The sequence below is a fragment of the Nerophis ophidion genome, linkage group LG09 (assembly GCF_033978795.1).
Source record: "Nerophis ophidion isolate RoL-2023_Sa linkage group LG09, RoL_Noph_v1.0, whole genome shotgun sequence".
In the NCBI taxonomy this organism is placed as follows: Eukaryota; Metazoa; Chordata; class Actinopteri; order Syngnathiformes; family Syngnathidae; genus Nerophis; species Nerophis ophidion.
In genome coordinates, this window is record NC_084619.1 from 12,966,598 (window position 1) to 12,981,030 (window position 14,433).

General features: G+C 40.3%; 1 protein-coding gene across 3 annotated transcripts in view; it reads right to left on the reverse strand.

Annotated features, from left to right (window-relative positions):
- The window catches only part of col21a1 (collagen, type XXI, alpha 1), a 113,895-nt gene that overhangs the window by 81,808 nt on the left and 17,654 nt on the right, over positions 1 to 14,433 (reverse strand). The gene's annotated exons all lie outside the window — the stretch shown is intronic.

Below are 14,433 nucleotides of genomic sequence, written 5' to 3' on the forward strand. Positions count from 1 at the left end.
TAGTCCATCACTCTCACTATCTTTTTCCACAAATCTTTCATCTTCGCTCAAATTAATGGGGAAATTGTCGCTTTCTTGGTCTGAATCGCTCTAGCTGCTGGTGGCTATGATTGTAAACAATGTGAGGATGTGAGGAGCTCTACAACCAGTGACGTCACGCGCACATCGTCTGCTACTTCCGGTAAAAGCAAAGCTTTTTTTTAGCGACCAAAAGTTGCAAACTTTATTGTCAATGTTCTCTACTAAATCCTTTCAGCAAAAATATGGCAATATCGCAAAACCATCAAGTATGACACATAGAATGGACCTGCTATCCCCGTTTGAATAAGAAAATCTAATTTCAGTAGGCCTTTAACTGGATGGTTGGCTCATAAATCGTTAACGTTCTTGTTTGTTCTGATTCTGCATTCCCCGGTTAAAATTCTGTTCATCGCCTGCGATAAAGTCGTGATTAAAGGGGACCTATGATGAATTTGAGGTTTCTGGCTTATACTGTAAATGTTGCTACAATGTTGGATACTAGTCTTCATGCCAAAGCTTCAAACCATAAGGTTGATGCCTTTTGGCAATAGCTCAATCAATCAATCAATCAATCAATCAATGTTTATTTATACAGCCCTAAATCACAAGTGTCTCAAAGGGCTGCACAAGCCACAACGACATCCGCGGATCAGCGCCCACATAAGGGCAAGGAAAAACTCACAACCCAGATAAAAACGACTATGATAAACCTTGGAAAGGACCGCAAATGTGAAATACCATTTTTGTTATACAGTTAAAAAAAAAAGTAAAGAAAAAAATGCTGGCTTCCGCTGGAGAGATCTGTGTCTGCTAGCTTGAGAGCCCCCACTTCTCCCAGTGTGGCGAGTCAGAGTACTGCTGAGGCATTGAACTGCAAGTTGAAAATATATCGCCCCTACCTTGAGGCAGAGGTACTTGATGCCTCAAGACCTGCCTTTTCCACATGGCAATAAGCATGTGCCCCCTCGCACGCACGCCTAATACACACTGTGTGTAGCCGTGGAGGCACTGCCTGTGTCTGCCTCACTTCTCATCTGCTGCATTGTTTTGATCAGGAAACATGGAATTTCCGCGGTTTTGACCATGAACATTACCAAAATGAACAGGAACCACACCAAAATCACATAGAAAGCATAAACCAAAAGAGAAATATTAAAACTTATTTTATTACTTCGTTTTGGAACATCTCATGGTTAAGCCACCTGGTGGCAGGTGAGGCACTGCCTCACTTGCCTTCCCTGACAGCACGTCACTGATACTGTGTCTTTCTAACTATTTATCCAGTGATCCAGGTCTACTACTGGTCGTGAGCAAGGGTGATAGGTAATTTAGTAAAAATATTATTGGAAAATGGCAAAAATGGGTTCCTTTACAATGATACTATAGCCTATTGTATACAATACTCTATATAACATTTTAAAAATAACGCTGTTGTACCAACACTGCCATTACACTGAAACAACTAATTTCCCACATCGAGAGGAACCAGAGAAAGTGGTTCGGGCATTTGGTCAGGATGCCACCTGAACGCCTCCCTCGGGAGGTGTTTAGGGCACGTCCGACCGGTAGGAGGCCACGGGAAAGACCCAGGACACGTTGGGAAGACTACGTCTCCCGGCTGGCCTGGGAACGCCTCGGGATCCCCCGGGAAGAGCTGGACGAAGTGGCTGTGGGGAGGGAAGTCTGGGCTTCCCTGCTTAGGCTGCTGCCCCCGTGACCTGACCTCGGATAAGTGGAAGAAGATGGATGGATGGATGGATGGATGGATGGAACTTACCCATGGTGGCTCATAAAATGACTACAGGCTTTCAGTGATCTTTGCCAAACATTTAAGTCCCACATCCATCCTGTTGCCCAACTTTCAACGCCTTTTGCACACCAAAGCATTTTCCTCTCAGACCACATCCTGAAATGACCCTGTCAGCTTAACATAAATGAATGGTCTAACTGCAATTATCCTTGAACTAATGCTCACTCTTTCCTGTTGGATCATCAGAGCATCCCTCCAATCTTAAGACAATTCTTCCCTGCTTAAAGCCTTGTAAATATCTCCCACGTAAATCCACGCCATTACTTCTTCTCCGCATGTTTGAAAATGCTTTACTGTTTTTCCTCTCTCTTACCACAGTAAATTGTCAAATTCAAACACGCATTTGTTTATGTCGTGAATTGTGAGGACGCGGCTTGGCAATCCGGTTTAGGATGATGTATAGCTCATAATTGAATCATCGTCAATATGTATAGGCCTACTCTTTATTACGTTGACTCTGTCAAATCCCCGACTAATGTAATAATGAGTCAGCCGTGGCCAACCCAACGCTTATGCAACAGTCTTACAAACAATACACTTTCTTCTAGCAGCACACTCCTCCCTTTTTTGTAGGCTGTTAATCTCATCTAAATCTTTTTTTTTTCACAACTGAATGGAACAATAAAACACTTTTGGCAACTGTTTCAAACATGCTGTAGTTTTAGATGCAAAACTCTAGCTACGTATTTGATTGCTCCCTCGTGTAATGCAGTGTTTCATAACATTGTAGCAAGCACCCCCGAGACAGCTGCCAAAAGTATTTGTTTTTCAGCTGTGCTCCGTATGTGCCGCAGCGCTACTCAGTTTTCTACCCCTTTTGGCAGTAATGACAACATTAAACAAACAGAATATATCTGGGGCTAAAGTCATAGAAAATTTGCTTAGGTGCAAAATTTAGTGGTAAAACTGTATATATTTTTGCACTAAAATTCTATCCAGTTTACTTGACAAAACATATCTATTATTATTTAATTGCCATGTCTTTGTGATCATGTTCTGTTTTGTTTTTGACTCCATTAGTTCCTCTTTTTCCGCACCCTGGTTTGTTTTTAGTTTCCATGACAACCATTAGATTCACCTCGCTCATTTTTTTGGACTCACACACCTGTCAATAATCACAGCACTATTTAAGCCTGTAGTTGCCAGGCAGTCAGCCGCTACACACCCTTGATACCTGATTGCTCACTTCTTGCCATAGATTCATGCTTTTCACGTCACATTAAGTGTTTTCGTTTGTGTTGTCCATAGTCCTGCCATTGTGAGAGTTTTTGTTTTCAGAGCCAAGTTTTGAACCTCTGCTGAGAGCGCCTTTCATTTGTTCCTTTTTTTTTTTTTTTAGTTAATTAAAAAAGATATCATTACCTTCACGCCATGTCCGGTGCAGTCGATTTGCACCACGGGAAAACAAACCACACCGTAGTCCTCGTCATGACATTTAATATTGATTTATTTATCATTTACTTATTTAGCACTGCGTAATTGTATGTAAATTAATTTTCATCAGATTTTATGAGCCCCTATGTTTGGTTAGTATTTATTTTGTGATAATAATTGATAATAATATTAGTGATTAATGCATGGTTTCATATAATTTATTCTGTTAAACTATAAGTAAGTTGGATATAATTATTGAATATGTTTTAGATTACTTGTTTAGTGTTGATATTTGAGTGCGACTTGTCCAGGGTGATACCCCGCCTTCCGTCTGAATGCAGCTAGGATAGGCTGCAGCACCCCCGCAACCTCAAAAGGGACAAGCGGTAGAAAATGGATGTTTTCGAGTGGCCCCCGGGCCTCTCTGTAGTAGAAAGGTCTGGCCGCGAGGTCAAAAATGTCAAAAACACTTGCTATAACGTACATAATATACTATACATAAAATTTTTGTATCAGTTTTATATTGGAAGGATGTGGACCTAAATCTACCCTTGTTGCTAGAGTTTAGGCAGTTTAAAAGGGCTTTTATTAAACCCCAATGGGAATACACCGTATTTGTGGGTTTATAGCATTAATGCTAATGTCCATGCCATTGTCCCAAATCGTGAGCAGCTCCAAGTGCTACTTTATCCTCTTTTATTACAGTACACTGTACCTTTGCACCGGCAATAGCGTATTTTTGGACTATAAGGGGCACGTAAAATCCTTTCATTTTCTCAAACAATCGACAGTGCGCCTAAAAACTCAGTGCGCCTAATGCAAGGCTTGATTCTGGTTGTGCTTACTGACCTCGAAGCAATTCCATTTGGTACATGGTGTAATGATAAGTGTGACCAATAGATGACAGTCATACATGAGAGATATGTGTAGACTGCAATATGATGGCAGTAAACAACACCAAAACTTTAAATGTTCCATTGAGAATAAAGAACATTACACAGGGCACTCAAAAATATGTCAAAATGTTTTTACTACGACTTTGGTAAGCTATGAAGCCGCACCACTTGATGGCTTGTCGGCGCATTTAACATACAGGTATTAATACGGTGAGTGTATTAGGATCGTAAAATGGCACCTATTAGCAGACATATTACTTGGTGTTTTGTTTCGCAATATTATGAAAAACCAACTTTGCATACTTTCTGCTACCTGCTGATGTGTATTTGGGATCTGCATAAGTGTATGTCTTCACTGTGTATATATTAGAACAGTGTTTATGTTGTGTACAAGGTGAAATATAAATTCTTGTGTAAAGGAAGATTCATATTTTTTGAAGCTCAACATTCGAGCCCGATGTCTCCTGGTTTTACTCCATCTTGTATTTTAGATTGTTAATAGGGTTAGGCAAAATAAGTTTTCGACTTCAGCCTAAACCCTTTCGGTCTGTAAAATTGTCAACTTATAAATGTAAAACTGTTTGTTTATTTTGTTGAACACTGACCGAAGAAATAATAAACTAACTAATGTGACAACGTGTCATAATGACAACAGTCGGCTGGATAAAAAAATAAAAAATGGTTTTATTATCAGTCCAAAATCTTAACAGTCTTCCTGGATCGACCCATAAGGAACCAGTAACAAAAAATGACAGTACACGGTATACATCCGTAGTCCAGGACTGTGTTCCTGTTTGCAAACATTAAGTATCGATCATATACTGATACTACCTTTGGTATCACCACTATCCATTTATGGATCGATTCGTCTTCTCCTTAAATGTGCCTAGCTGTGGTCGCTTAACAGCAACATAGCAGCCAACCAGTTCTTATATTATCCTCTCCCTGGACTCGATTTAATTACTTGTTCATTTCCTGTTAATATCTGCTTACTTCCTGCTGTAGAGTCCTTCCATCAACACTTCTTAAACTTTACTATGCACCTTTTTCTTGTGTTGTTTCAAGCTAGTTTTCTGTCTAGCTTAGCAATTAGCTTGCCTGCTTCTGCTTGCTCCTACTCATCCTCATCCACCTGTAATAATAAAACTTGTAAGAACTGCAATATTGACTTAGAGGCCTACTGAAATGAGATGTTCTTATTTAAACGGGGATAGCAGGTCTATTCTGTGTCATACTTAATCATTTCGCGATATTGCCTAATTTTTGCCGAAAGGACTTAGTAGAGAACATCGACGATAAAGTTAGCAACTTTTGGTCGCTAATGAAAAAGCCTTGCCTGTACTGGAAGTAGCAGACGATGTGCGCGTGACGTCACGGGTTGTAGAACTCCTCACATCCTCACATTGTTTACAATCATAGCCACCAGCAGCTAGAGCGATTCGGACCGAGAAATCGACAATTTCCTCATTAATTTGAGCGAGGATGAAAGATTTGAGGATGAGGATAGTGAGAGTGAAGGACTAGAAAGAAAAAAAAGCAAGGGCAGTGAGAGCGATTCAGATGTTATTAGATGCATTTACTGGGATAATTCTAATTGTTTTATTAGTGTTTTAGTGAGATTATATGGTACCTGAAAGTCGGAGGGGTGTGTTGACCGCCAGTGCCTCTGAGGGAAGCCACACAGCTGCAGCAGGACGCAAGCTCCGCTGATGTCCACGGTAAGAGCCGACTTATTACCACAATTTTCTCACCGAAACCTGGCGGTTGACATGTGGTCGGGATCCATGTTCGCTTGACCGCTCTGTTCCATAGTAAAGCTTCACCTTTGGGAATTTTAAACAAGGAAACACCGGCTGTGTTTGTGATGCCAAAGGCAGCTGCAGTGCACCGCTTCCCACCTCCATCTTTCTACTTTGAGTTCTCCATTATTAATTGAAAAAATTGCAAACAATTCAGCAACACGGATGTCCAGAATACCGGGTAATCATGCGATTGAAGCAGACTACTTATAGCTTGGATCGGGCTGAAAAAAAATGTCCGCTACAACCCGAGACGTCACGCGCACGCGTCATCATAAGCGTCATCATAAGCGTCATCATTCCGCAAAGTTTTCAACAGGATACCGGCCGTATTGGCATGTGTTGCAATGTTAATATTTCATCATTGATATATAAACTATCAGACTGCGTGGTCGGTTGTAGTGGGTTTCAGTAGGCCTTTAAAGGAGTGGCTTAACACAATCTATAGGGATGGACAGTAACAGTTAGTGGGGGATTCTTATGGCTGCTTTCGTCGCGAATTGGGGGAAAGAGGGTGCACTATCCACTTTAGCCACCAGATGGTAGTAGAGTGTATCTTGAAGTTAGTTCTGTGGAAAGCCCAACTTTGACCACAGTTGCTATGTAGAGTGGTGCTTTCCATTATTTTCAGTAGACTGCATTGCTAAAGGATTAGCCCGTTACCTTCCTCTCTTGCGAGATCCCCCCAGGAATGGGGCCATATGAATCCCTTCCCTACCGTGACAACTATTTCTTGCGCTCAGTGGAATGAGCATGGAAAATAGGAATCGGCCTAAAAAATTTTGACCATCAGGGAGAATTTTAATGTAAGACCTGGTTCCCATCAATGCCGGATGCACAACCCAAAACACATGGTTCACACAGAGACAGAACAGCATTAAAACACTTAGTGACTCCGTTGCATCTGTTGTGTGTCAAGTTGGCAAATCATTTTTTTTAGAAAGTAGATGCATTTGCTTTTCCCAGCAACGAGCATGCTCGGGGCGGTATAGCTCGGTTGGTAGAGCGGCCGTGCCAGCAACTTGAGGGTTGCAGGTTCGATCCCCGCTTCTGCCATCCTAGTCATTGCCATTGTGTCCTTGGGCAAGACACTTTACCCACCTGCTCCCAGTGTCACCCACCGTGGTTTAAATGTAAAAATTAGATATTGGGTTTGGGGATAGGTTGATTGGCAACACTAAATTGGCCCTAGTGTGTGAATGTGAGTGTGAATGTTGTCTGTCTATCTGTGTTGGCCCTGCGACGAAGTGGCGACTTGTCCAGGGTGTACCCCGCCTTCCGCCCGATTGTAGCTGGGATAGGCGCCAGCGCCCCCCGCAACCCCAAAAAGGGAATAAGCGGTAGAAAATGGATGGATGGATGGGTTTCACCAAGTAAAGCACTTTGAGTCACTTTGAGAAAAGCGCTATATAAATATAACTCACTTCACTTCACACTCAAGCAAAGCAACAGTATGTGCTTGATCAATTCCTCTTAGTCCAGGGGTCGGCAACCCAAAATGTTGAAAGAGCCACATTGGACCAAAAATAAAACAACAAAAAATCTGTCTGGAGCCGCAAAAAATTAAAAGCTGGATATAAGTGTTATAATAAAGGCAACACATGACATAAGTGTCTATATTAGCTATATTAGCCTACTATCAAAATGACTGTCGCAGGCTGACACAAATCTTTGTTGACAAAAATGTTGAAATATAATATTTATTCTACCCACTTTTACAACAATGGAAAACATTAGTAAAACAGAAGCTTCCTAGAGGGCGAGAGAACATCTAGATATTTCTGTCTTAGAATGGCCAAAGGTCCAAGTTAAAGAAAATGGCGGGCTGTCTTCTTTGAATGGATTTATAACAAACTATGCAAGCTGAAATGCAGGCAATATTACATATAGATACTATGTCATGAGTAATGCAGACATAAATTAAATACACAGAGGACATAAGAAATTAAATGAGCTCAAATATAGCTACAAGTGAGGCATAATGATGCAATATGTACAGCCTATGTAGCATCTTAGCATCGACTAGCTTGCAGTCATGCACTGACCACATATGCCTGATAAGCACTCCACACAAGTCAATAATATCAACAAAGCTTACCTTTGTGCATTCACACACAACATAAATAGTTTGGCGGACGAAATGAGACAAAGACGGAGTTGCGTAAAACATCTTTCACTGGCATCGTTGGAGAAGGCTATACATGTAAACAAACTCTGGTGAGTTCAAGAACTGCCAAAATTAGTAGGACACAATGGCACTCGCTTAATACTCTAATCAGAAAAGAATGTTTCATTCAAATAGTGGGATTTCTAACAATTGGGAAGTTTTGTGTCATGTTTGAGAAACCCTATTAAAACGTGAATATATTTTTCCCAATCTTATTTTATTTTCATACATTTTTGAAAAGCTCCAGGGAGCCACTAAGGAGGTGCTAAAGATCTAGAGCATGGGTGTCAAACTCTGGCCCGCCGTGTAATTTAATTTGGCCCTTGAGGCAATATCAATTTAGCATTAGAGCTGGCCCGCCGGTGTTTTACAGCGTCGGTGCCGCTATAACACCGCATTCACCGCTAATACTCATACTTGCCAACCCTCCTAATTTTCCCGGCAGACTCCCGAAGTTCAGTGCCCCTCCTGAAAATCTCCCGGGCCAACCATTCTCCCGGATTTCTACCAATTTCCATCTGGACAACTATATTGGGGGCGTGCATTTAAGTCACTGCCTTTAGCGTTCTCTACAACCTGTCGTCACGTCCACTATTCCTCCATACTAACAGCGTGTCACATAAGATTTGTGGCTTTAACACACACACACACACGCACAAGTGAATGCAATGCATACTTGGTCAACAGCCATACAGGTCACACTGAGGGTGGCTGTATAAACAACTTTAGCACTGTTACAAATATGCGCCACACTGTGAACCCACACCAAACAAGAATGACCAACACATTTCGGGTGAACATCCGCACCGTAACACAACAGAACAAATACCCAGAACCCCTTGCAGCACTAACTAACTCTTCCAGGAAACTTCCAGCAAACTGACCAATAATTAACGTTTTATTCATTCATTTTCTCTTGCTACCTCAATGCTTAAATGTTTGGTTCATTCATTATTGTTATTTTATTTTCAAATGTATTATTAGCCTGTGGAAAAAAATTTATATTTACCTCAGAAGATTGCAAATAGAAAAAAAGGCATTCAATTTTTATTTAAATTTTATTTGATGTGCCATTGATATTTTTTTTATTATTATTATTATTATTTGAAACTGGATTTTGCATGTCACTAAATTTATATAAGCCTTGCTTGTTCAATATTCAATGCAAAACTTGTTTTGGTCCCTATTTAAAGGTTAATTTGTTCAACCTTGGCCCGCGGCTTTGTTCCGTTTAAAATTTTGGCCCACTCTGTATTTGAGTTTGACACCCCTGATCTAGAGCCACATGTAGCAGACCCCTGTCTTAGTCCATAAAGATGTGCGATACCACTGATTTTCTTTCCAATCTGATACCAAATGAAATTCAGGCTGGTAGATGCGATACCGATCTGACGATACTTTGTGCGAAAATACCTAACATGTTTTTAAAAGTTGTGTGTTTTCAAATAATGACAACAGTAAAAATGGAAGAAAAAACAGCAAAAAATCTGACCGTAATAAAAAAAGGTGAAATGTGTAAACTAATAAATAATTATAATATACTTAGTCAATAACAACACAATTTTCTGTCTTTAAATATCAAAATAATATATGTTTTTAGCATTTGGTTTTCAAATTATATAATATTAAAATGTCGCCTCTATAATTCAGTGGTTTCAGTATGTGGTCCTTTAGGGATCAAGTTTAGACACCCCTTATCTGAAATAAAGTAAAAGTACCAATGATTGTCACACACACACAAGGTGTGGCAAAATTATTCTCTACATTTGACCCATCAACATTGATCACCCCCTAGGAGGTGAGGGGAGCAGTGAGCATTAGTGGTGGGCGTGCCCGGGAATCATTTCTGGTGATTTAACCCCCAATTCCAACCCTTGATGCTGAGTGCCAAGCAGACAGGTAATGGGTCCCATTTTTATAGTCTTTGGTATGACTCGGCCGGGGTTGGAACTCACAGCTTACCGATCTCAGTAAGTTATGGCAGTTATGGCTGCCATCTGTGTCATGATCTGTGGTCTGGATCATGTTTTTGTTATTTTCTGTTAGATTTAAGACTCCATTAGTTCCTGTTTTTGTGCACCCTTGTTTGTTTTAGTTTCAATGGCAACTTATTAATTTCACCTGCCTCTGGGACACGCACCTGCTCTAATCAAGAGAACATTATTAAAACTTGTCTTTGCCAGTCAGTCGTCAGAGCGTCATTATTTGTTTTCATGCGATACCATAGTTCATGTTGTTCGAGTCATGCACGTAAGTCGTGTTTATTTCATGCCACAGTTTTGTGTTTGTTCCACGCCATAGTTTATGCTGTTTGTTTCATGTATATAGTTTCATGTCCTAAGTTTTATTGTTAGCTTCCGTGTGCGATAGGAACGCTTGTCTTCCGGTTGTATTCCGTTTTTGTACCTTTTTGTAGTTGGATTAATAAATATGTTCCTACCTGCAAGCTTTGTCCGGAATAGTTCGTTATCATCCTAATGGGTCCCATTTTTATAGTCTTAGGCATGACTCGGCCGTGGTTTGGACTCACAACCTGCCGATCTCATAAGAAGCTCTTCGAATAAAAATAAAATATACCTAAAATATAAAATGAACATTAGTATTTTCGCACAGACAGAATTATTGACAAATAATCGTGTAATATTTTTTTTCTAATTATACATGGGAAATAAACAATAATAAAAATGTAAGAAAAAAAGAGCAAAAAAAGCAATATGACATGAGAAAAAGCTGACCTAAATAATAATTAAAAATAATATACTTAATCATCTAAAATACATAGCTGACACAATATCTATTTTTGGCATGTTTTTATATAAGAAAATATCAATATGGCCCCCGCATACCTTGACTTCTCCATAAGCGACCCTTGGTGGAAAAAGTTTAGACACCCCTGAACTAAAGTTTCAAAAGTATCGGTATTTTGATGTGGGTATCAATACGGAAATTATGTATCGATGGTAGCAATATTTCAGTATCGATCCGCACGTCACTAATAGCCCATGATATACGGACTTAAACAAGTTGAAAAACTTATTCGGGTGTCACCATTCAGTGGTCAATATGCGGTTCTCTCCAAGGTTTCTCACAGTCATCATCGTCACTGTCACCGAGGTCCCACTGGGGTGAGTTTTCCTTGCCCTTCTGTGGGCTCTACCGAGGATGTCGTTGAGGTTTGTGCAGCCCATTGAGACACTAGTGATTTAGGGCTATATAAATAAACATTGATTGATTGATTGAATTGTATGGAATACGTACTGTACTGTGCAATCTACTAATAAAAGTTTCAATCAATCAATCAAGTAGCAGTAACTGCGATGTAACAGCAGAAAAAGTACACCAGAATGAAGTAACGGCGTTACTAGTGGATTCTAAATGAGTCAATTCGGAGCCAAAGCAGACATCAGCCTTCCAACACGTGGATGAGAGAAACTGCTGACATATTCAAATGAGGACCAGATACTTGGTGATATATTGTAAGATTTAGTACTTCTGGAATACATTTGCACAGAAAATGACAATCGTGTAAATCTTGTTTCACATGGTGACACATTAAGGTCAAGCAAACAGTAGCTGCACCCTTCACAAAACATTTGTCTCTGTTCAACGGCGCGAGCGTGACTCCATTTTTCCAACATGTTAACCCGGCAATGAAACAGTTCTGTCGAACAATACTTCAAGTCCTTTTATTCCAAAACGTCTCCCCTCCAGAGAGCTTGGGGAGACTGGAAAACCCCTTAGCTGGCAAGGGTTTGACTTTCCCCAAACAGTGTTTCTACACCTCTGCCTGAACCACATGGAATTCATTTACACCCGTCAGACGGTCAAATTCCCGATTGTTCACCGGCTGCAAACACACGATGAGGGCGAGCAGCCTTCCCCGTGGAATAAGATGCTACTGAATACATGCCGTGGATTTCAAATGCGTGCAAAGCGCACAGATTTAGACAATAAAACCCAGTGAATGTTGGGTAATCTTTGATCTGCAGGCCCTTGAAATCTGTTTTCAAACATCCTATTTCAGAGCAAATGTTTCCACTTACAGCGCAGCTGTCAAACAATAATAATCTGGCCCGCCACATTGTTTAAAAGGGAACATTATCATAATTTCAAAAGGGTTAAAAACAATAAAAATCAGTTCCCAGTGGCTTGTTGTATGTTTTGAAGTTTTTTTCAAAATTTTACCGGTCCTGGAATATCCCTAAATAAAGCTTTAAAGGGCCTTATTTTCGCTATCTTCGAAACCTCTGTCCATTTCCCTGTGACGTCATACTAGGCTGCCAATACAAACAACATGGCGGTTACCACAGCAAGATATAGCGACATTAGCTCGGATTCAGACTCGGATTTCAGCGGCTTAAGCGATTCAACAGATTACGCATGTATTGAAACAGATGGTCGGAGTATGGAGGCAGATAGCGAAAACGAAATTGAAGAAGAAATTGAAGCTATTGAGCGAATAGCTATTGACGCTATTCGGCCATAGCGTGGGTGTACCTAATGAAGTGGCCCATAGCATGGCTGCCTTATTAGCATCGCCGGTAAAATGTGCAGACCAAACAATCAGGACTTTTGCATCTTGTGACACTGGAGCAACTTAAATATGTCGATTAGTAAGTGTTTGTTTCGCATTATATGTGGGTATCTAGTTTCAAAATGTACATACAGCTAGCGTAAATAGCATGTTAGCATCGATTAGCGTAGCATGTTAGCATCGAGTAGCTGGCAGTCATGCCGTGACCAAAGATGTCTGATTAGCACATAAGTCAACAACATCAACAAAACTCACCTTTGTGATTTCGTTGACTTAATCGTTGCAAATGCATCTGCAGGTTATCCATACATCTCTGTGCCATGTCTGTCTTAGCATCGCCGGCAGACACTTTGGTACATTCAATGGGGCTCTGGCGGCAGATTTCTTGCCCTTGGTGCAACTTGAATCCCTCCCTGTTAGTGTTGTTACACCCTCCGACACTCACCGACAAGGCATGATGTCTCCAAGGTTCCAAAAAATAGTCGAAAAAACGGAAAATAACAGAGCTGAGACCCGGTGTTTGTAATGTGAAAATTAATATTGGGGGCTTGTTACCTCGGTGACGTCACGTTCTGATGTCATCGCTAAAAGACCCATAAACAGAAAGGCGTTTAATTCGCCAAAATTCACCCATTTAGAGTTCGGAAATCGGTTAAAAAAATACATGGTCTTTTTTCTGCTAAATCAAGGTATATATTGACGCTTGCATAGGTTTGGTGATGATGTTCCCCTTTAATGTGACCCACAAAAGCTTTTAAATAGTACGCGTTAATAAAGTAGTTTATCTTTTCTTACTAAATGTGTTCTTTCCATTTTGATGGGAAAAAATACTTGCATTGCATGCAATTGCATATATTTAAATAACCTGGTCCCTACACACCGGAGCTCTTGTAAAAAGAGCTCAGCAGCGCATGCACTTTTTGCGTTGGATGAAAAGAGCACAGTTTCCTCCCCCTATTCTCACCACATTCTACCGAGGCACTATAGACAGCCTGCTGACCAACATCATCTCTGTCTGGACTGGAGCCTGCAATGCCTCAGACTGGAAGTCTCTCCAGAGAGTGGTGAGGACGGTGGAAAAGATCATCAGGACTCCTTTTCCTCCTATCCAGGAGATCGCAAAAAGCTGCTACCTGACCAGGTCTCAGAAAATCTGCAAAGACTCCTCCCATCCCCAACAAGGACTGTTTTCACTGCTGGACTCTAGGAAGAGGTTCCGCAACCTCCAGGTTCTGTAACAGCTTCTTCCCTCACGCCGTAAGACTCTTGAACGCATCATAATTAAATTATCCCCTCAACTCCCCCCAAAATGGATTAACTCGCTGGAATAAAAGGACAATATAACAAACATACATAAACGTGGATGCATATGCAAAAGTGAAATATATTTATCTGTACAGTAATCTATTTTTTTATATCTGCACCTTATAGCTTTTTAATCCTGCACTACCAAGAGCTAATGCAATGAAATTTTGTTCTTATTTGTACTGTAAGGTTCAAATTTGAATGACAATAAAAAGGAAGTCAAAGTCTAAGTATAAATCTTTCTTATTATCTAACAATGCAACAATCGTAAAGCTATCATATTTAATAATTCATTAATTAATTAAAAATGTTAGCAATAATAAATATCCGCTTGCCTTGTGATTTCACAGCAAGTTATCCATCAAAAACTGTACACTGTAGATTTTATGGGGGGAAAAAACGCCAGAATTTTACTGTAAAAACTCAACAGTGTTGTTTTGTTTTAACTGGGTTGGCCTATTTGCTGAAGAAAAAACGAACTGATCACACCTACGAATCCCATGTTTGAAGCAAAAGTTGGCAAATTT